Genomic DNA, 21,807 nt, shown 5'->3' with positions numbered 1-21,807 from the left:
CTTTTAAAGGGCGACTGGGGCTTTTTAAGTGACCCAATCACTGAATCCTGAAGGTGAAGAATCATCATTCACCACCTTTTCAGTTCAGGTGCCACTGTTGAGACATAAGGCTATTTCGAAGCAAGTCAGATGAAAAATGAGCAATGCCCTCGCCGGGATTCGAACCACAGACCTCTCGAATTTGGGTCGAACGTGCTGACCACTACACTACGAAGACATGCTAAGAAAGCGAGAGAAATGCCTTATAGTGTCATTAAATGGGTCAAGCTAGTCATTCATAACAAAAATTAAATACTTTATGTTTTGGCGAATGGCGATAGCTGCGGTGGGGATACAAATATGGGAATTATTATGTGCTCCGAAATCCGTGGCTGCAGTTGCTTTCTTTTTTTGTAAAATATGTACCCATCTGCGTTCAAATTGTCGTCGATCCAAATTAGAGATGTGCATGCCGTGTACCCAATGACTGCCCAAACCATCATACCAGGTGCAGGGCCCCTATGCCAATATCGAATGCAAGCAGGCGACGTGAGGTCGCCTCGGACACTCCAAACACGTATACGGCCATCAGAATACTGAACGTAGAACCGGGACTCGTTTGAAAAGGCGACATTGTGCCACTCCTGTTCCCAGTTTTGTCGTTTGGCGAACCAGAGTCGCCGTCTCTCTGTACGCTGCATTGTCAAAGGCAGCCGAAGTAATGGTCCCATTGCTGATAGTCCACACTACTGCAAACGTCGACACACCTTACGAGCTGATACTGGTCGTGCTGCAAACATGCCCATTTCTTGACTAATGGTCTGTGATGTGTTGTACGGTTTCTCAAGGCTAACCTCACAATATGTCTGCCCTTTCTGGCGTTAGTCATGGGAGGACGTTGAGATCCTGCATGCCGTTTAGTATGATTCTCAGCAATCCATTAATTCCATATCTGCATGACAGTGGTTGGATGTTGACCAGTGCGACGGGTGATATCACGGAACGATATTCCACACTCTCGATAGGCAACGATCTTCTCCCTTCTGCGTCGTCTAAATGCGCTGAAATACTCGTATTAATCATTTGCATATCCCAACTGCTTCCTTTCATGTGATTTTGACGTTCGTCAGATCATTCTTTCCTGGTGTTGCAATTTTAATGGCCAGCAATGTATAAATTTAATCTCCTGTCAGTTTTCAATTCACAGTTGAATTCAGACTGACAGATCCCCTGCGAGCTTCGCTCTTTAGTTGAGCTTTAATGCTTCGGGTTTAACATACTTAGTTTGTTAAACCCGATACGTGGTAACTAAAGTTGTGCTCTTTCATACTGAGAAGAGCTTTGCGAATATTTTTGTGGATAGTTTCAGAACTGTAAGGTGTTTCTTTTGGGAAAATAAATTTTATAAATCCATTATTGGTTCTATTATCAGGACTTATATTTCTCCTAATCTGCTTGGCGAATATGACGTGTCCTGACTAGACAGTGAGTTTGATTACAAACTATGTAGGAGAGACGACAAGATGGAAGGGTTTAATTACCCTTTATTTTCTACCATATTACAGGCGCTCCCGCACTTCGGGATACAAAGATCAACCACTTGTGGTCTGAACTCAAAAATATGCGAACTACTAACTAACTAAAAATAAGAGTTAACTTTGAAAACTTTACACAAATGACTTGGCAAAAAGCCACAACTTAAATACTTAAGCATTAACAAGTACAATTTGCATAAACAATTTAACGCGTTTATTCTGGCCAGAAGTGGGAAATAAGAGATAATAGTAAAGTTTTAAAATAAAATAAACGTCAGTAAAACTTAATATCCTTACACTAAGTGCATTTAATCTATTACGTACCCGTATGCAAGCAACAAATTGTGGTTTCAGAAGTGGAATTGAATGCCGGTGACAAGAGCAATGGATGAGCAATTGAGATAGTTGGTGACAGCCTCAGCTGCATTCCAAGAAAAGATATATGGGGCTGTCCAATCCATTAAAGAAGCTATGAAAGCAATTCAAGAAAAAGATGGAAGTAAGCCAAGGAAAAATGGAAGGGGCCAAGAAGTCACTTCAAGAATACATCAAAATGGGCCATGAAGAGTTGAAACGTTAGTCATGAAAAGATTCGCCAGTCATGAGGAAATGAAAGGAGAAATATCTGATAGAATACAACTTAATAATATACATAATAGAACTTAACATAATAGAAAACAACTTTCAATTTGTGTAAGGCCGAATAGACACGGTTGAAAGCAAAGCTGGAGAAATTCAAGAATTAGTTTCTGCTGTCGAACAAAAAATCGGAGAAAGAGTTTCTGCTGTCAAACAACAGATTGAAGAAAGAGCTCCTGCTGTTGAACAACAAAGCGTTGACAGAGTTTTTGTAGTTACCATGGAAGCTGACAGCTTAAAGAAATCCTTAGTATTAGTTGGACACTAAAGAAACCTTTAGTAACAGCAAGACACAATTCCGATTTCTTTAAATTCTTAACCTGTGTTATCTCGACCCGCTCTTAAGCTATCCACATATGATGGAATGACCTCCTGGCAAATGCACAAGACTCAGTTCTCTAAAATGGTGGAGGCAGATGATGGGATTTCAAAGCCTGCCATTTCGCCGTTCTCTGAGAGCAGACCCACCAAATATCCTTTAAACTTTAAACTTTACCTGAAAATCTGAGGCTAGACTTCGAAGCTCTCTCCGGTGCTTGGACCTGAACTTAGACGAGAAGTGTTAAAAAGACAATGGCAGGCTTCAGTTAAAATCTCCCGGACAGAAGCCCACAGAAACACTCTAGGGGTTTGCCACAGATGTCAAAAGACTGTCTCGTCTAGCCTTTTGTGACTACCCATCAGAAACAATACAGGTCCTGCCCCTGCAGTACTTCATAGTGTATCATGAGGCATAGAAAGCCCGCCGGATGTCAAGGATCTAAAATGCGCTTTAGTCTACAGCATGAAACTCGGGAAGCCCAACAAGCAACTTGTAGAGACTATCAACCAATCAGCGCTGCTCAAGTCCAGGAGCTAGACGATCAAGTGACTTCTCGTCCTGAAGATTTAACCAAGCAAGTCAGTGCCTTGTGACAGAACAGGAGTCACAAGAAACTGATCCTAAAATGCTGGAACTGCGGGGCCGGAGGCTACGCAAGAAGAAACTGCAGAATAACACAATGTACGGGAGCTAAAAACCACTTCCAGCAAGCATGAGGGAAAACAAATTAGCGGCCATCTCGTGGGAGGGATGTTGCCAGATAATGAGGAACCCCTTTTCAAACGTTTCAGATTTCTGCAATGAGTGGTGGTTGTAATGAGCTCTTCATCATGGGACATGTAAATGGAGTTCCATCCAATATGACTACTGATACAGAAGCTAATGTACCATCATCCGAAAAGATTTCGCTCAACAAGTGGAAGGCTAAATCAACTGGACCCCACCCAGTATTACCCTCCAGACTGAGTACGGTGATAAAATCGAAATCGATGGAAATTTAACATCACGTTTGGAAGTGCCGCCTACTATCACATGGCATAAATAGCATATATTACAGAACCTTACTTCGATTAGACTTTATCAGGAAGTGCAATTTTTCCTTAGACTTTAAAAATAACGGATTGCATTCTGCCTCTGCGAACATAGAACATAGCCTTGTTTGGAGTTAAAAATGAAGTTAAATCCGTTCACAAAATCACAGCTCAAGACGATATCTCATTACCAGGCAAAATAGAATTTTATCTTCCTGGATCCTTAGCCGTAACAAGAACTTTCCGCTATGGCATAAAGAAATATCCTAAGAACTGTAAGAGCCTGAAAGAAGAACTATTAGCCTCAGCACTGACGGACCTGTCGAGGACCGTCATCCCGGTGAGAGTTGCCAACGTAAGTGATAAGGAGAAAATCGTTAAAAAAAGCGAAGTGGTTGCAGAATGTTCTCCAGTGACTTGCGTTAAACGAACCACTAGACCTTTAGTGTATGTATCTTACGAAAGTCTAACATCTGAATTACTGCAGAATGCATAAATAAGTGATGAAGACAGGAGCGCTGAAGAAAGTGTTATTGAAGAATTACATGGTGTTTACTCCCGCACATCTTCTGATGTAGGTCGAACCAGTCTGGCGCAGCATAGAATTCATACGGAGAATAATCCACTATTCAAATAACATTTAAGACGTCTATCGATTAGTAAATAAGAGAAGGTAGGAAAAGGTCTAAAGTATGCACAAGAAATCGACGTTATTGAGCCTTCAGCAATTCTTGGACCTCTCCCATCGTCCTCGTCAGAAAGAAGGATGGTTCAACTAGATTTTGGATTGACTATCGTCGGTTGAACGACATCACGAAGAAAGGCATCTCTCTCTCTCGTTAGAGTTCACGACATTATAGACACTCGACGATTGATTTAAGGGGACTCACACACCTTAAAACCCATAAGATGTTCGAATAGGTGACTGTTGTAAGAATTGGGATAACTTATTTATTTTAAAAGCAATTACTACCAACTTTTTACAGCTGACTACATAATATAGCTGCTTTCTGAAACAGTAATCAGAAAGTTTGTGTTGCCACAAATATTTTTATAATTTAATCCGTTTTGTGACAACATTTTTCGTCATGTTTCCAACTTGCGCGCACAGTTTAAAACATTCTGTTTCATAATTTAATTTAATATTTAATATATAGCTTTTATAACATTTGGAAACGACTGTGAACCTAAAATTCTAAAAATTTCATGTTAAATTTTTATTTTATTTTGAGTTGAGTTTATAAAATGTATTTTATTAAAAAGTAATGTTTTCGTCCATAAAATTTTTCAATATTAAAATATTCATCAGATTGTTGGTTTAGTTAGAAAATAGTGCCCGTATAAAGAATTCCATCTGATTTTAAGTATGTATCATTAGCCATTTTTAAAATATCATGCGCGCAAGGTGGAAACATGGCGAAATATTTTGTCACAAAGAGGATTAAATTACAAAAATATTTGTGGCAACACAAACTTTCTGGTTACTAGTTTCCAAAGCAGCTATATTATATAGTCAGCTGTAAAAAGGTGGAAGTAATTGCTTTTAAAATAACTAAAATATCTTAAATCTCGCAACATTCACATATTCGAAGATCATGAGGGGTTTAAGGTGTATGAGTCCCCTTAAAGAGTTGAAATTTGCAGGTAGAGATACACCCTGTTGACTGAGAAAAGACGGACGGCACTTACATCTGAACAACTACTTTGCCAGTTCAAGATGTGGCCGTTTAGATTATGTAATGCGCCGGCAACTTTGGGACGCCTTATGGAGACCTTTTTAAGATTTCTATCCTACGAAGCCTGCTTGATTGTACATGGATGGCATCATCATCATCGGGAAATGTTTTGAAGAATATTTGGAAAATATTAGGAAGATGGCTTAGAAATTGAAGAAAGACAATCTAAGTTATGTCTTGCTTAAGGTAAATTGTTCAGGCACGAAGGGACTTACCTCAGGACATGTCATTTTTGCGGAGTTTTGCATTCGGATCCAGAAAACATGACGGCAGTTTAAGATTTCAGATGCCTTGAAAATGTCCATCAGCTGAGAAATTTTGTAGTATAAACCGGAGAGGAATTATTATGTCACTAGGAAAGTGTTTCTCGTTATAATTAAAGGCGTAGAACATTTCCGGCATTATCTCTCAAGCAGAAAATTCCTGCTGCGTCCAGTTCATGAGCCATTATCCTAGCTATTTAATTTCAAGCATCAAGAAGTCCAAATAGCTAGATAGATAAAGAAACTCCAAGAATATGACATAACTATCCGTCATCGCAAACGATCTTCACACGAAAACGCAGACCCCTATATAGAAAATTCTACCTAGAAAGCTCCCGTTACTGTTTCAGGGTTGAAGCGAAATGTGATCTGGTAAATTCGGTCTCAAGACAAAACTTCAGCATCGGCTGATCGAGGACAATGGTGTGACGAAGAAGTCAGGAAAAACCTATTAAAGGATTTTTGATGACATTAAACCCATAGTTGACTCCATAGTTCCTCAAATAGAAAATTTACCTGTCATAGCATTTCGATCGACAGGCCTACGGCAAAACAATATTGGGCTTCTGCGACTCACGCCATATTCAGAACATCTCCTTATACCGGAAGCAGGAAGGGGAAGCAAAGCTTCTCCAGCTTCCATCTTCGAAGGATGATGGAAAGGCATTCCGATGGCAGCTGATACTTCCAACATCCCGGATACCGTATGTTCTTAAATAACTATACAGCAATTCAACTGGAAGCTACTTCGGAATACTGAGGACTACTGAGCACGGTGTTCGAGAGAACTTCTACTGTTGAAATGCAAGAGCTGACGTGCTAAAAGTGCGATGCATGTGCGGGTACGAAAGGACAGCATACTATGGAAAAGTGATTCCCTTGTCTGGACTGTTTAAAGCTCTTAACATGTTATTGACACTTCAATTCCTAGCCCGAGCGACAATTACGCACACAGTCAAAAATATAAAACGAAAGACAGGGGCAATGGAGCACCAATCGACCACCACACAAAGAGAACGATAAACGAATATGAAGACTCTCTCCCAGTTCTGATCAACGGAAGCTAAACCTCCGAGGACAACCTTAAATACCTAACCATGTAGCTTCCCCACAACCAATGAACAGACAAGACAATACCAGTATGGTTGATGCCAATCCTGAACATACTACCGAATAAAAGATGGTTCTAATCACTGTTATGATTATGTAATCCAGTAGTCTGTCTAAGCTTAGGTCCTAGCCAGGACGCCACAGGTTGTCCCCAGTCGATCTCCGGGAGAAATCGTAAAAAATCGGAAAGGACAGAAAAAACGCAATCCAGGTAAGCTTACAATGCGCCTATTGAACGCATCGCCTTCGAAATCTTGGCACCTCTACCACAGTTTTCTGAATGCAACAAATACATAGTTGTTGTCACAGATTACTTTACGAAGTGGTCTGAAGCATATCCTATCCCTGATCAAGAGGCTGTCATGGTGGCAGATGTAATGATACGGAACTGGAGTGCCTCTTCAATTACATTTCGATCAAGAAAGGAATTCTACCTTTGCTGTAATTAAAGAACTCTGCAAGCTACTCGGCATAGACAAAACCCAAACGGCACCTTTAAATACGCCATCAGAAGACATTGTCGAGAGATTTAATCAAATCATCCTTAATAAACAATCGCTGATAATTACCAGAAATGAGCTGGACTGGGGCCATAAGTTATCTCTGTTCTTATTTTCGCTGCGCTGTCCACAAGACTAGATACAACACGAGAGTTACAGGACACGGATTCAACGAAGGTGACAAGGTGTGATTATGTAATCCGATTGGACGAAAAGGACTTTCTCATAAACTATAGTCACCCTGGTATTGTCTAACACTATCCTAAATAGGTTGAAAGACGTCGTTCGGATTCGTAAGCCATCAAATTTTTAGGCCTAAAGTTGTTCATCAAAATAAGTTAGCCCCTTACTGTGACCATAGGAAACAGTAACATAATCTATATAATGTAAGCAGTACACTAAGAACATGGTCCTAAGTGTATCTAATGTTTTAAATGCATGCATTTATTTGTTGATTTAGTATATTATGTCTTGTATATCTTTATTAAAATAATTGTTTTAGTATTGCATTGATTTTCCTTAGTTTAGGTATCGCTTTCTGTCCAGCGATTGTACTGCTCGAGACGTGCAGTCTTTGAAAAGGAGGCAATGTTAGAAATTTTTCATAATATAACATGAGAAGTGTGGAGCGTGTATAGCTCTGCGAGAAAAATAAGGCTACAGGGGCAAGTCTATTTACATCGAGGTAAATGGATATCTCGCTAAATTGGCGAGGTATCACCAGGTTCCCAGTGATTTTGGTGACTAATTTTTGTTGTCAAGTTTTGCAAGAAATCTCCAAGGGTCGCCAAACTTAGCGAGATTGTCGCTGTATAGTTGTGATTGTTGCCTTAATTGATCCCGATATGTAACTGTAACTGAATCCGACCTTTATATACCGGTATATGCCTTCCTTTAGTTTTGAGAAGTGGAAGTTATTAGAGATTTTTCTGCGTTTTGGGAAAAACTATATATACCCGCACAGAGCATTATTTCTCAGTTTTTTCACTTCAGAGCATACTTCCCCCAACAGCATGGCACGTCGCTGCAACGTTGCAAACGTGTCGCATTCTGACGACCTCAATGTCGCAGTAATGTTGTAGGAATGGCTTAATGTCCTCTTTTTGCGACGTCACATTGCGACGTTGATGTGAAGTCAGATTGGGACTTTGATGTGAAGTCACATTGTGACATTGCTGTGAAGTCACGCTGCGACTTTGCTGTGAAGTTATACTGTAATATTGTTGTGAAGTCACACTGCGATATTCATGTAACAACTCATTTCGACTTAATATAAAGTCACAGAGTGACATGAATGCAGCATAATAAAGTGCCATGAATATAATGTCACTAAAGACGTAAATGGATGTCACGCAACACTGGGTTACTTTCTAAATGATTAGAGTAATGAACTCCTATTTTAGAGAACAGGTAACTACAACAATGTTTTAATGATCCAGTAAGGTATTAAAATACTTCCGTAATATTCGAAGATTTTAAATAATTGAAAATATCCAGTATAATCATTTGAAATTTCCTCATCTTACTGAGGTTGTATCTCACCTTATTAAGGTTATATAACTATAATCCATTTATGTTTATTACATATCTGTATAAAATTTTTTTAACAATTTGGCTTTTAATAATGTTTTCTGTTCTCCATTTCTTTTTTACTTAATTGCTTTCCTTCCAGAAAAAAGAGCTAAATTATTTTGATAACTGGATGAAAGAAAAACCGTTTTATAGGACATTTACCTATTTTATTATGTTGTTATATAACTAAAGGTTTCGTTTTGAACTAAAAGCTTTTATAAATCACTACAATCATAGACTCCAAATTAGTTAACTACAATCTTCGTTCCCAAATTAGCCATTTGTTGCTTAATCTATAATACTGAACAAATAGTTATAGGTACAAAAGTCAGTAGCTGGGAAACGTGGTTATGGAAACTAAATTACAGAAAATAAATATTTATATTTAAGTTATATTAGTTATACAAAACGGACATTCTTTTTCATCATTATTACTCCATTGACAAATTAAAATTTTATGAGATTTTCAAGTTATAAATTTAAAATAACTGTCTTACACTGCACAGCTTTAATCTATTTAAATAATTGTATTACGGTAAAAATATCGTATAATTTGTTTCATTTGATGATTAACATGAATCATTTGTTTTAAACATTTCAGCATTTCCTAAACGCGTTTTTCTGTTCTCTTAACAAATAGAGTATTATGCAAAAGCATAACAAATTTGCATGAATTAATTATTCCAGTTCATAAAACAATTATTGTTACCAAAGCTGACTTACAGAAAATCTGTATTACTCACTTCTGAGAATATACACTATACTATGACCTTCACAGCAATGCTTAAATGTTATTCGTAGCTCATATTCGTAAGCTGAATGAAACTCGGCTGTTTATGCGTTAAAATACGCAATCTCCTTTATTTAATCAACACATATGGGGAGTAAACACTTATTGTATACTGACTTGAATGATAGCAGTAATAATTAATATATGATAATTGAAAATAAATTTTAAAATTATTATTAAGAATGAAGCGATTATCAACGAGAAAAATACCAGAGATGCATGAACTTTATAGAAGCGCGCGAGAAAAGTCAATGAAGATTTTTTGCTATCCACAAATTTCGACAAACAGACAATGAAATCAGAGCATTTGGAATTATTTTAATACGATTTTTCAGAGCAAAGATGAGGATTCCGAAAATGTGTTTTGATGTAAATATGAAGTAACATGAGATATAGGCATTTTTGCTATCCTTCTCCTTTAATATAAATACGATTCAGTTTTCTATTTAATTTTAATAATATGAAGATATCAGGCTTTACAATACATACTTTCAAAAAGTTATTAATTTAATACAAATGAATCTGTACAACACAGAGCCGTACCGTTTTGGGGTAAATCAGGCATTTGAAAATAATGGAGTACGTATACTGCATGTATAAGAATTTGGAACGTAATAAAAATGTTTAGGAGAAGCAGTTGTAAGATTAGTTTCAGATATTAAAAATCTGATGATAAGTCTTTACTTTCTTTAAAGTACTTCAATTTTTTTTAAACTGGACTTTCTTTAAAGTTTTCATTTGATTTCTTTATTGAAATCAGAAATGATTTCAAACTGTTAAAATGTCAAAAAGGCATCCATACATGTTTTAGCAATGATGTTATAGTTTTTTCATTAAACAAAAATTAAAGAAACAGTTTCCTTAGTATACTTTTAGCTGAAGAGAAATAGATTATTTGATTTCTTTATAACAAAATGAAAACACAATGTGAAATGAAATATGAAAACACGTTTATGCCTTTCATTTTAGAAACTACGCAATTAAAACTGAATTTTCGTTATGTACTTAAGTTCAAATTGAAATTGGCTGTATTTATGAAAATAAAAGTATTTATGAAAATAAAGTATTTATGAAAATAAAAGTAATTCCGCTACTTAATTTTGTAGGAATAACTTTACAACTTTTGTTAAAATTAAAAAAAAAACGAAAATATAAAACTCCTCCTCTTACATTAAAAGAAATATTTGTTTGTCCCACAGTACAATGCAGCGCAATTATACGGAATTTTCAGAACCTTTGACTGACTCTCCAGGAATTGGCTTTCTGTTATGAAATTTCCAAACAAATTTATTTGCTTATTTAAATGCAGCAAAGAACTGGTCTGTCCCAATAAAAAGAATTTCATGAAGTTATATTTTACCTTAAAATCAGTTTTTCTTCCCCTGTTTGGCAAAAACTTTACGTTAATTCATCAGTGTTTTATAATATGCGAATTTCCAAGTTATCACAAGTTATTTTTAAGTTCCTTTGTGAAAGATTCCTTTCTCAATTTTCCTAAGCTTTTCAAATACGATTGCAGAAATTAGTATCTTTTCAATGTCTATTTCCGCAAATGATACATTAAAGCAAAACTAGATGTGATAAGGTTAGATAATTAAATTAGACGTAATTAGAGGGTTAGATGTAATTTTTAAGTTTATAATAAAAAAATAAAATATCTTGTTTGCAGAAGTGAAATATATTAATTTAAAATAAAATTATTATTTCGAATAAAGTTTATCGGTAAAGCTTAAATATACATTTCGATTTATAGTAATTTTCATTACATTTATAAAATTGTGCGCAATAGGTTTAATTTTCTTAAAATAAAAATTTGAAATTCGGTTTCTTTATAACATGAAGCAACTTGTACTTTTAGAGACAAATTACTATTAATTTATACTCTTTTGTCACAAGTGAAGTTTTAACTTCCTTCATATATAAGTAACGATGAAATGTAATTTCCTTATTTTTATATTGTTATCATTTAAATAATCTATGTATCTATTTAAAAAATTAATACCATAAATATATTCTCTTAATCTCTCAAGTAACAAATACTTTTGCACAGGTTTGCATGTTTTTTTAATATATAAAGTGAATACGAGTTAGTTTTCTTAGAAAGTCATCCACGAAGGCATCCCTTTTCTTAAGTAGAGAGCCCTCGTATGTTTTGCCGTATTCAAATAATTTGACCTAAACTACGAAATATTTCTCTCTAACTAAATCTCTTAATAAGGAAATTAAGTTACTTTAACAACACAAATATATTATACGTAAAAGTGTGACATAATTTGCGAAAAGAAACGATCTGATATAATAAATTTTAAAACTAATCTCAGAAATTTACATATAGGAAACATGTAGAAAAGTTCAGTGTTTTAAAGTAATACACCATTTGTAAAGTTATAATAATTAAAAAAACGTGTTCTATATAACTAAAACGTGGTTATGGAAGTATGGCATCATTTATAATGTGGCGCTAAGTACCACGCATGGAAGTAAGTAATTATTTTGCGAATAATTTCGAAAGAAAGTACTGCAGTAAAATGCGTAAAATCAATTCTTTTTTCTCATTATCTTTTAACATTAAAAACAACAAAAAGTGAATTATATCTACCAAATAAACCTGACTCCCTAAATTAAAAATTCTAAGCAGTGAGACAAAAATAAGATGATTTTTGATAAGGGCCCTTGCTTCCGCACTCTTTGTAATACAAATAAAAAGTTAATCTACTGCCAATATTTCTTTTTGTTCATGGCATTTAAATTACGCTTTTATTATTACATATTAATTATTACTGATATCATTCACTTCAATGTACAATAAGCAGTGCTTACCTGAAAATGTAGCACAGACAATGTGTTTTTTTACGCATTCTCGCCCACAGCGTTGAATGTGAGTGCGTGGGCACCGCCAAGCACGGCTACTCGGCAAATTCGATAATTCTTACCCTGATAATCGAGAGAATACGGTATTTCTATATTCCAGATTATATGCAATTAAATTACGTATTGTAGCGGATGCTACTATTGCAGTTATTCACTCATTTTCTTCTTCTTTTTGTATTTCTTGTACAAATTCTTCCCTATTTTGATGTTGTCAGACATTAAATTTTTCATCTTACCGTAAAAAAAAAAAAAAAAAAAAAAAGCGTAAATTTTTAATATTACGCTCAAGTTAATTCCCCTTCAGTTAATCGGATGCATTCATTTCGGAAAAAAAGTTTAAAAAAAATGCCATTGTTCTGTACATAATATAATTAAATTGCTCCTCACGGTTGTATAAATTCCTTATTCCTTTACGATAACACAGATAATTACGCAGAGTTTCCCACAGTTTGAAGAACAGGGAAGCGATGATAAACGTTATCTTTGAAAACAAATGGAGTCGGACTACAAATGTACTTATTTAAGCTGACAACGAACATGATATATCGGTATCTATAAGGGTCTTGAGAGAAATTGTGCGGAATAAATATTGCGTATTAATTGCGCAATAAGACGCTATATATATTCAAAGCAAATATAAATATAATTTAATATATTATTTAAGGCAAGTTCAGATTGCATGAGGGCCGAACGCATGCTCTGAAAACAGTCGAAGGCCAGATCTTTTTTTTAAGAAAATACATTTTTATCAAAAAATATATTTTTTAAAATTAAATTTTCAATATAGCTCACAATACTAATAAAATTCAGATAAATAATATATACGAACTATACTTGTACAAGTAAAAGCACAAATAAACAATAGTAATAATAACGCATAAGAATTTCTCCTGAAATTTAAAGTTTAGTACTTGCAAGGCACTTTTGTTGGTTACACTTTGTAATTCTAATATATTGGCAGCTAAATATTAAATTAAAAAATATTTCTTTCAAATATTTCTAACTATGTAATTAATAAATAAATAGCTTCTTTCAATTTAGTTTAAAATAAACAAAGTATGAAAAATTTCGAAATTTTCCACGAAAACATTTCAAGTGACACAAAACTTGAGAATAAGTAATGATAACTTAGCCTCTTTCTCTTATTTGTTAAATTTTTCTTCGACGCACAAATTAAAATGCATAATAACTAGATATTTTGCATGTAAAGACATAGTCTGTGAAGTGGAGAGAAAAAGCTAGAAATTATTTTCATCACGGTCAGATGCTCATCGGGTCCTTTTCTTATTAATTTTTAATTGCTAAAACGAAGTCTGTTCGAATATAAATATACTCCCAAACAAAGCGATTATTCTCAGTGCAAAAATTTGCAACTGAACACACTTATTAATTTTTTTTCTTTGTGTGTGACAAGTAGGAATAAACCTTAATCAAAGTTATATGTTCAAATCTTTCAGTAATATTTATATCACATTATAAGTTATTGGCTCCCTTTTCTAATGCGTTCTTCAAGATAACTTTTTAATGGTAATGAAAATGATGTAAACTTGGGCTTTAAATAATTAAAATCTTTTAGTATTTGACATACCGTATATGCAACACATACATAACTAAAATGTATTCGCAGGCCAAAAAAATTGCTTGGGGGGCCGCAAGTGGTCCTCCTACGACCAGTTTGAGACCACTGATTTAAGGGACCAGGTGCTCTTAAATAACCGCCCATACGAAATCGAATATTTTATGCTATTACGAGTGTTTATTTCTTATATAGGAGTGCAACTCTTTCAATTCTGAATCCCACAGCATTTAAATTATAAATGTAGCTCAACTAGAACGCAATATATGGGCAACAATGTTCCTCAGTAACAGTTTTGTTGTCACGTTGGCAAAATTTGGTAATTTCTCGCCAACTGCAGGATTTTCTGGAAGATTCAAGATACTGCATATTTGAAGCTTTAAGACCAATTTCTCTCGAAGCTTCCAAAATTTCGGGCAGCTTCATCTAAATACGGCTCCGAGAGCCAGGAAAAGTCAGTTGTGAAAAATGAAAAAGATGTTATGTAATAAAAAAGAATAGTATGTTAAAAAAGGTCATTTATGAAACGGATATGTACAGTAAACAGGATAATGTTTAAAAAAGAGAATTTTATATTAAAGAAAGGATAATATGTAAAAAATGGATAACATATAAAAAAGGATATTATGTAATAAAAATAATAACATGTATTAAAAAAGGATATTATGCAATAACAAAAGGATAATATGTAAAAAGGGGGTAATATGTGAAAAAAAGTAATATGAATAAAAGTACAATTTATGAAAAAATATGTAATAAAAAAGGGTAATATGTAAAAAAGGTCATTAGTTAAGAAAAGGATATGTAAAAAGGGCTAATAGTTAAAAAAAGGATAATTTGTGTAAGGATATATCATGCAATAAGAAGGGTACTATGTAAAAAAAAGGATATTATGTAATAAAGAAATGATACTACACAAAAAATCCTTTTTGATTACATAAAAAAGCAAGAAAGAAGGATATTGTGGAATAAAAAGAATAATATGTCATAAAAAAGTATATTATGTAAAAATAAGATAATAAGTAAAAAAGGGGATAATATGTAAAGAAGAAGGATAATATGAAAAAAAAAAATAGTATAATAATTTTATGAAAACAAATATCGCAAAGTATCCTAATGTAAGTTTTTATGTAATAAAAAAGAATAATATGAACAGAAGAAGATAATATACATGAAAAGGACAATATGTAATAAAAATGGATAATATTTAAAAATAAAAAAAAGATAGTATATAAAAAGATAGTTCTATGGCGAAACAGAATACAGAGAAAAAACACCTTTAAAAATACACGGAAAAAACACATTTAAAACTCCCGATTAAAAATCGAAAGTTAAAAAAGATTTTCGATAATGAAAAAAATTCATTAACATTTCCATCCTATTAGCACCAGACAGTCAATTTGTTTCCACGAGGTCGGACACAACAAAAGTTAATCCACAAAATACCGATTTCTCAACCTGAATATAGATTGAATTATCTTTTAAATCAATTCTCGAAAGATCAATGAAAGCTAAAGTATGATCAAATGCCAGAAACAAAGCTTCTCCCAAACCCCACAGCGAAAGCCAATTAACTCAACTTGCACTTCACAAAAGAAAAGATCCGCGTTTATTGAAAATCAAGGAGTATTGGTAAACTAGAAACGATCGATAAATGTTAGTAGTATTGTTAAAATGCTTTCAAATTGCCTGCGCCAATTAGCAACTGTATGCGTATTTTCAAAAGTCCAAGTTGATTGCTCATCGAAGAATTCTTACGATCGGCGTTCTTAACGAAAATTCAGTGCATTATCGTCTGAGAAACATTTCGCCCCACCAGGGCCAATTCAAACGATACGTTGACCCTCAGAGGTCAACCGTGTGGACAATAGAAACCGGTTGTAAAGAGCTCCATCAATTGATTGACTTTCTCCGTTTTGCGGCAATTTTCTGCTTGATATTCCTACATTGTAAATCATTGTTTCTCAAAGTGGTCGCTGAGAAGTAGAGTTGCGTTTTATGCGTCCGCTAGGATCAAGGATCAAGGCATATTTGTTTCGGAGTACCTTTGCAACTTAATGCAATAGCTTCCACATCATCGTTGATAAAATTGAAATGGCTGAGAGAAAGCATACGCTAAGAAATAATGAAAGACTGCCGATAAAGCTAAAGAAGAGTTCGATAGAGATGTGTCCACTCGGAACATCCAACACAACTGAAATTCAAAACATTTTTTTTTTTTTTTTTTTTTTTTTTTTTGGCAGAACAAGAAAAAGCATGTTTTGTGAAACCTTATCGTTCTTTCGCAAATGTTGGTATATTAAGGGGTGTGTCAAAAAAAAAAAAAAAATTCGCCTAGGGCGCCAAATACAGTAAAGGCTAGCCAGTGTCTGAGGGATATCTTGAGAGGGGGGGGCAGAGCTTAAACTGCGCCGGAGCCTACCGGATCCTGTCTCCGATACTTCTCAGTTTCTGAAGTAAATGGTGATTCTAACCGGAGCACTAAATAAAAGGGCTACGGCACATTTTTTATGTAAATAGAACACAGTTTCAGCGGGAAATTTTTTAAAAATAAATATGCGGTAACAAGCGATTATAACTTCCTGTTTTTCTCTGGAGAAAAAAAACGGACGGAGGTGTTAACACTTTTAAAGAGAGAAAATCCTCCCACGTGGTCAAAGGCTTATTCTCCGAGTCATGCAATAAATTTATGAGAGTGGATAAATATTGCATTCCCGAATGTACGAAAAGTGATTACCTTGGTGTGCACCTCCAGCGCTAGTAACTTATCACTGCAGAGCTGCTGCGGACTTGAATTTTGGAACTAAATACGAGGGACAAAAATTTTCATTTGTGCAGATCTTACATTTGTTCTTATGTTGTTATCACATAGGATTCGGGGAATTTTTTTTTTTTTTTTTTTTTTTTTTTTTTTTTGCCCAGTTGCATTCTGTTTGACAGCTAAAATTGTACAAGCAGGTACATCATTATGGTAGTCAGAAAGCTTAGGACTCTTCTCTGTTTGCTTTCCCCGAAGCTACATTTCTCCATTAAAATTTGTTTCCATACTTTCATATTGTTTCTATCATTCTCTCTGTTCTCATTAGTACCACTTTAATGGTTTTATTTTTTTCCATCGGTATGCTAAAAAAAGTAATGGTTTTTGTTTCCCTCACCCCTTGAAATAGTACGTTATACCGTATATTCAGGACTTGAATCAGGAATTCAGGACTTGACAGAAAACTAAGCTATTGCTTAGTTTCCTGATTGAACTCTAAGTCCAGCCGGAGCTCAAAATAAGATGAGGCTCAATAATTTATTGCTCTTATTTAACTATTTACCATGAATTTAACAATGTATTAACTTTAATTTATATCTTTATATTTCATTTAATTTTAATTTAACTATTAGTCATTTTATTTTTTGTTAGTTATTTTATTTTTTACTTCTTTCTTACTGCCCTCCATAGGGCTCTGACACTTCTTATTTTAGAAATTAAGCCCTGGAGGGGGGATGGGAAACCACAAACACATCCTCAGGGCCAGGTCATTCTTATTGTATTTGACGCTCTTGACAAAATTTTTTTGCTAAACGGAATTCGAAAAAATTTTAGCAAAACGGCAGATTGGGGAACGAACACTTTTTGTAAAACACTCTAGTAATTATAAATGAATTATTATAATTTATCTATTCCTGGTTGGTAAGGGAGGGCACTGAAGAAAGATTTGCGTAGGGCGCCATGTACAGTAAAGTTGCCCCTGGCGCTGATGATGTCCCCCCAAAGATATTTTTAGGAGCGTTAAGGACAGGCTTACTGTATTTGAGCCCCTGGAGGAAATTTATTTGTAAAACGAAATTCGAAAATCCGCGAAGTGTCCAAATGTAGGTAGGTATCCATTCAATAGAATGCCAACTTAACAAGGGCATTCTATTGAATGGATAGCTTGTGTGGGTCAGCTTGCCGACAAATTTTTAGAGAAAAAAAAAACATAAGTACAGTTACGCAGTTAAATTATTTCAGTTTATGTTGGTCACATCATTAAATTACTCTAAGTACAAAAGATTTTGTAGTGAGTTACAGTTTTTGGATTTTGTTGTCATGTAACCACAAATAACAGTTTAAATAATTTTACTCTAACGAGTAAATTAAAATTAAATACAGGCTAACTTTACACATAATATTTTAAAAAAGGTATATTACTTTAACTCATTTTATCATAAATATTTTAAGATTTTGGCATTTGGTTTTTCAAAACTATAATTTTATAATAATTTTATATATTTCCATTGAAACAAAGCATATGTAAAATCAAATCATTACATACATTCTACATTAAAATACTGTAACATTTTTCAAATATATGCGTAAAATTTCAGTATTACTTCATTGGGGAAAAACCGAATTCTGGTACCTAAGCAATTCAGCTATACCAAAAAATTGAGTCACGTAAGTCCCTACCCAGTTTAAGCTAGATAGTACTACAACAACTGAAAATCAACATTAGAAAAATAGCTCATCCCGTAGAATAGTAATAGGACTGTAAGAGCAAAAATTATTTTAATGTAAGCTTATTACTACCCATTTTGTACGTACTTGTTAAAAATAATGTTGTAAAGCAGTTAAAATGACATAGAAAATCCAGTCAATGTGTAACTGAATTACAAGTTTATTTTGATTATCGCAGTAAATGTATTGTAAATATGAATTCAGATAATGTTCAAATGTGCACATAATTGTCATGATTATATCCAACTATCACATGTAACTTGTACAAGACAATGTCTGTAATTAACATATCTATGCTTATACACAGATTTTGTATGCCCATGTAATATTTAAATTTAATACGGAAGAAGAAATCTCTTCTGCCAGGATGACTATTAATACTGTAAGACTTTTACAACAAAGTCAGGTCAGTGGTTATCACAGGCGGCGCTCAGTGAAGAAAATCGACGGATCATTTTAAGTTTAAAGGGGAGCATTATAAGTTTAATCCACGTCTTCTCCTGTATTCAAATCTGAGCTTTTCGGTACAGGAAGCAGAGAAACTAACCGCTATCCCCATCTGAGCAGAATTCTTTAAACACAACAACAACCACAATATTAACGTTGAATCAAGACTTTTCTATTTTTTTGGTTTATAGGAAAAGGATGTCGGAAAAGTTTTCATCCAGGGCGCCAAGCATAGTACGAAGGTCTTGGACCTGATGTTGTCTGAGGGTAAGAATGTTATTCTCAAGGCCGGCTTTACAGCATTTGGCACCTTAAGCAAAATCTTTCTTCTAAAATGGATCTCCGAAAAAGAAAATCAGAATTTGGAAAAATAAAAACGAGAAATTCCTAATAAAACGGAAGAACTGTGAGTAAACATTTCTTGTGAAAGTTTCTACCTTATAGCTGAGAGCGCCGAAGAAATTTCGCCCATGGTGCAAAATACAATAAGATCAGCTGGTCTGAAGTACTGGTACTGGCCCGAAGGGCAAAGAAGGTAACTTGGCTACTCCAGAACTTTCGAAACAAACTTCTAAACTAGCAATTCCAAGTGATGTCGGTATTTACACCTCAGGGGTCGATGAAACTATGTAATAAACGGGGTCATAATGGTAAGGGGGTCGAAACAGATTAGCGTCTGCAGTTGGTCGACACAATCAAGGTCCCATTGATCAAAAATTTATCAATGAAATTTATAATTAATTGTTTATTGATATAAAGCTATATTACGTAATAAGGGAGAAACCATACATATTCAATGTAAGGGTAAAATATACTAAAATTATGATGCAAGAAGACTGGATTGCACTGAAGGAAGATGTTTAAGCATATGTCTTATTAAAAATACGTATATGCCCAGGAGTAAAATACGCGTGGGAATATGATAAACGTTTGCCGTCAAATACTTTTGAATGGTAAAGTGTGTAGGATATTTCTCCCGGCTTCTTAGCATGCCTTCGGGGTGTAGTGGTCAGCACACTCGTCGCGAATTCGAGATGTCTGTGGTTCCAGTCCTCGCAAGGGCACTGCTCATTTTTCATCTCCTGCTTTCAAAAATTACCTAATGTCTCTACGACTGTAAGAAGTCGCAGAGACTGTAAGAAGTCTAAATTTCTTCCAGAAAGACATTTCAGACAGGAAATAGTGCGCATTCGTATTTTTATTTTCGTCATTATTATTAGTGCTTAAGTATGATCTGATAAACATTTGGTAACTAAAATTTAGTCAAGAATATTTCATTGCGTTAAAAAATATTCTGGTCTCTCTTCTATTTCCAGATCGTGCATTCGGCCCGAGTGCAATTTGAGTTCGAGACCACTGCATGAAACAAATCTTTTCTTAGATTCTTTATTCTTTTCTCCCCAAGAAGCCTTGAAACAATTTTCAGGCTGAGAGATATGCTTTCAGGATGTTGTAAAGCGATTCATATCTTAACAAAGCTAATAATTTAATCTAATGAGTTTAATAATTAACATAATTTTATCTGATATTATTATTCTTGGTATAAATCTCATAATTTTGTCTTATAACATTCTAATAAATAAAAAGTAAAAAGGAAGTATTTTAATCGCGAAAAATTTCGGGTTACATATTTCAAAGAAAATATCCATTTTGACCGCTATCAAATGCAATTTAACGATATTTTTGCATGACATCTGTATGTAAGGACAGAATAAAGGACTTCCCCCCCAAAAAAAAAAATATAAAACTAATTTAAAATGAATTATAAAGAGAATTTTTCGTGGCATCTGTGCGAACGTTGTATGCATGTATCTCGCATAACTCAAAAACGAGTAGCCTCAGAACGTTGAACAATTTTTTCTAATACTTGCGCAATAGCTGCAAAGTAAGCTAATAATAATTTATTTACTAAAGAAACATTGATTATCCACTCTGTTATTCAGCTGAGTGATCTCAGTTTCTTTATGCTTATATGTTTTTGAATTGTGTATTTTTTGCTTTAAGAAGGATTGAATTATGTTCTTCTTATCTTCCGGTTAATGATTTTATACCTTTAGTAAATCTGCATGCAAGATTTGTAGAAATATCTACAATTTAAAAGCTTTTTTAAGTGCAGGTAAGCTTAAAGATTTTTACTATAGCAGCCATGTTTGTTTACATTTGAAACTTACCAGAATAGTGGATTTGTTGCCAATCTAGAGAAACTAAGCTTCGCACCAACAAAGGTACCTCTTCCTTTTATTATTGTGCATTAAATCATGCTTAATCCATTCTGGTATTTATTCGAGGAAATAATTGTTTAAGATATACTTCGTAATTTTTAATTCAGGTATTTAGAGTTTTTATGTATTTTTGCTTTGTCGCCAAGTGAGAACTAAAGTAATTGAATGAGAAATACTGAATTGTCTGTGAAAAACTGTTTCTTTTTATGTTCGTTTGTTTGTTTAATTTCTTTTATACATTGTTTTAGATTTATTATAGTATTTGAATAGAACATGTGGCAACGATTATATAGTTCTTCAGATGATATAAATTTTGTGCATTCTGAGTTAATGTGACGCGTTTAAGTCAGCCTAGCGACAGAGTGTCGCTATGGTAAACAAATATAGTGAACTTTAAAGAGTGCATTTATTCTATTGTGGTTTATGCGCTATCGACGAAGTAGATTTAATTCAATTCAATAAGTTTAAATGAAATTTTAAAAAAATGCGTATAAATTAATATTCTGTACAAGGAAGTCATGTGGTGTACATATCAGATTTTTTACCAAAGGATTCAAAATTTGTATTTTCATCTCCAAAGGAACATATTCTCTATTAAAAGTTTTCTAACTTTCTGACATAGTTTGAGAGTGAAATGTAAAGTTTCGCAATAATCGGGTATGCGTTATTCATTGTTGTTTTGTTTGTGTTAATCATGTTACTCATTTAGGCAAGTGTTACTTATTAGT

The 21,807-nt window shown here is 34.1% G+C and overlaps 1 protein-coding gene and 1 non-coding gene across 4 annotated transcripts in view; both read right to left on the bottom strand.

The window, feature by feature from the left end:
• The window catches only part of LOC146997197 (uncharacterized), a 919,946-nt gene that overhangs the window by 700,003 nt on the left and 198,136 nt on the right, over nucleotides 1-21,807 (bottom strand). The window lies entirely within an intron of this gene.
• On the bottom strand, nucleotides 145-217 carry TRNAL-CAA (transfer RNA leucine (anticodon CAA)). The gene has a single exon. It is a non-coding gene; the product is annotated as a tRNA-Leu (tRNA).

The sequence above is a fragment of the Stegodyphus dumicola genome, chromosome 5 (genome assembly GCF_044657685.1).
Source record: "Stegodyphus dumicola isolate Sdum_Otavi_A_Nest chromosome 5, ASM4465768v1".
In the NCBI taxonomy this organism is placed as follows: domain Eukaryota; kingdom Metazoa; phylum Arthropoda; class Arachnida; order Araneae; family Eresidae; genus Stegodyphus; species Stegodyphus dumicola.
Note: the sequence above shows the minus strand (reverse complement) of the source record. Positions and strands in the feature narration are given on the sequence as shown.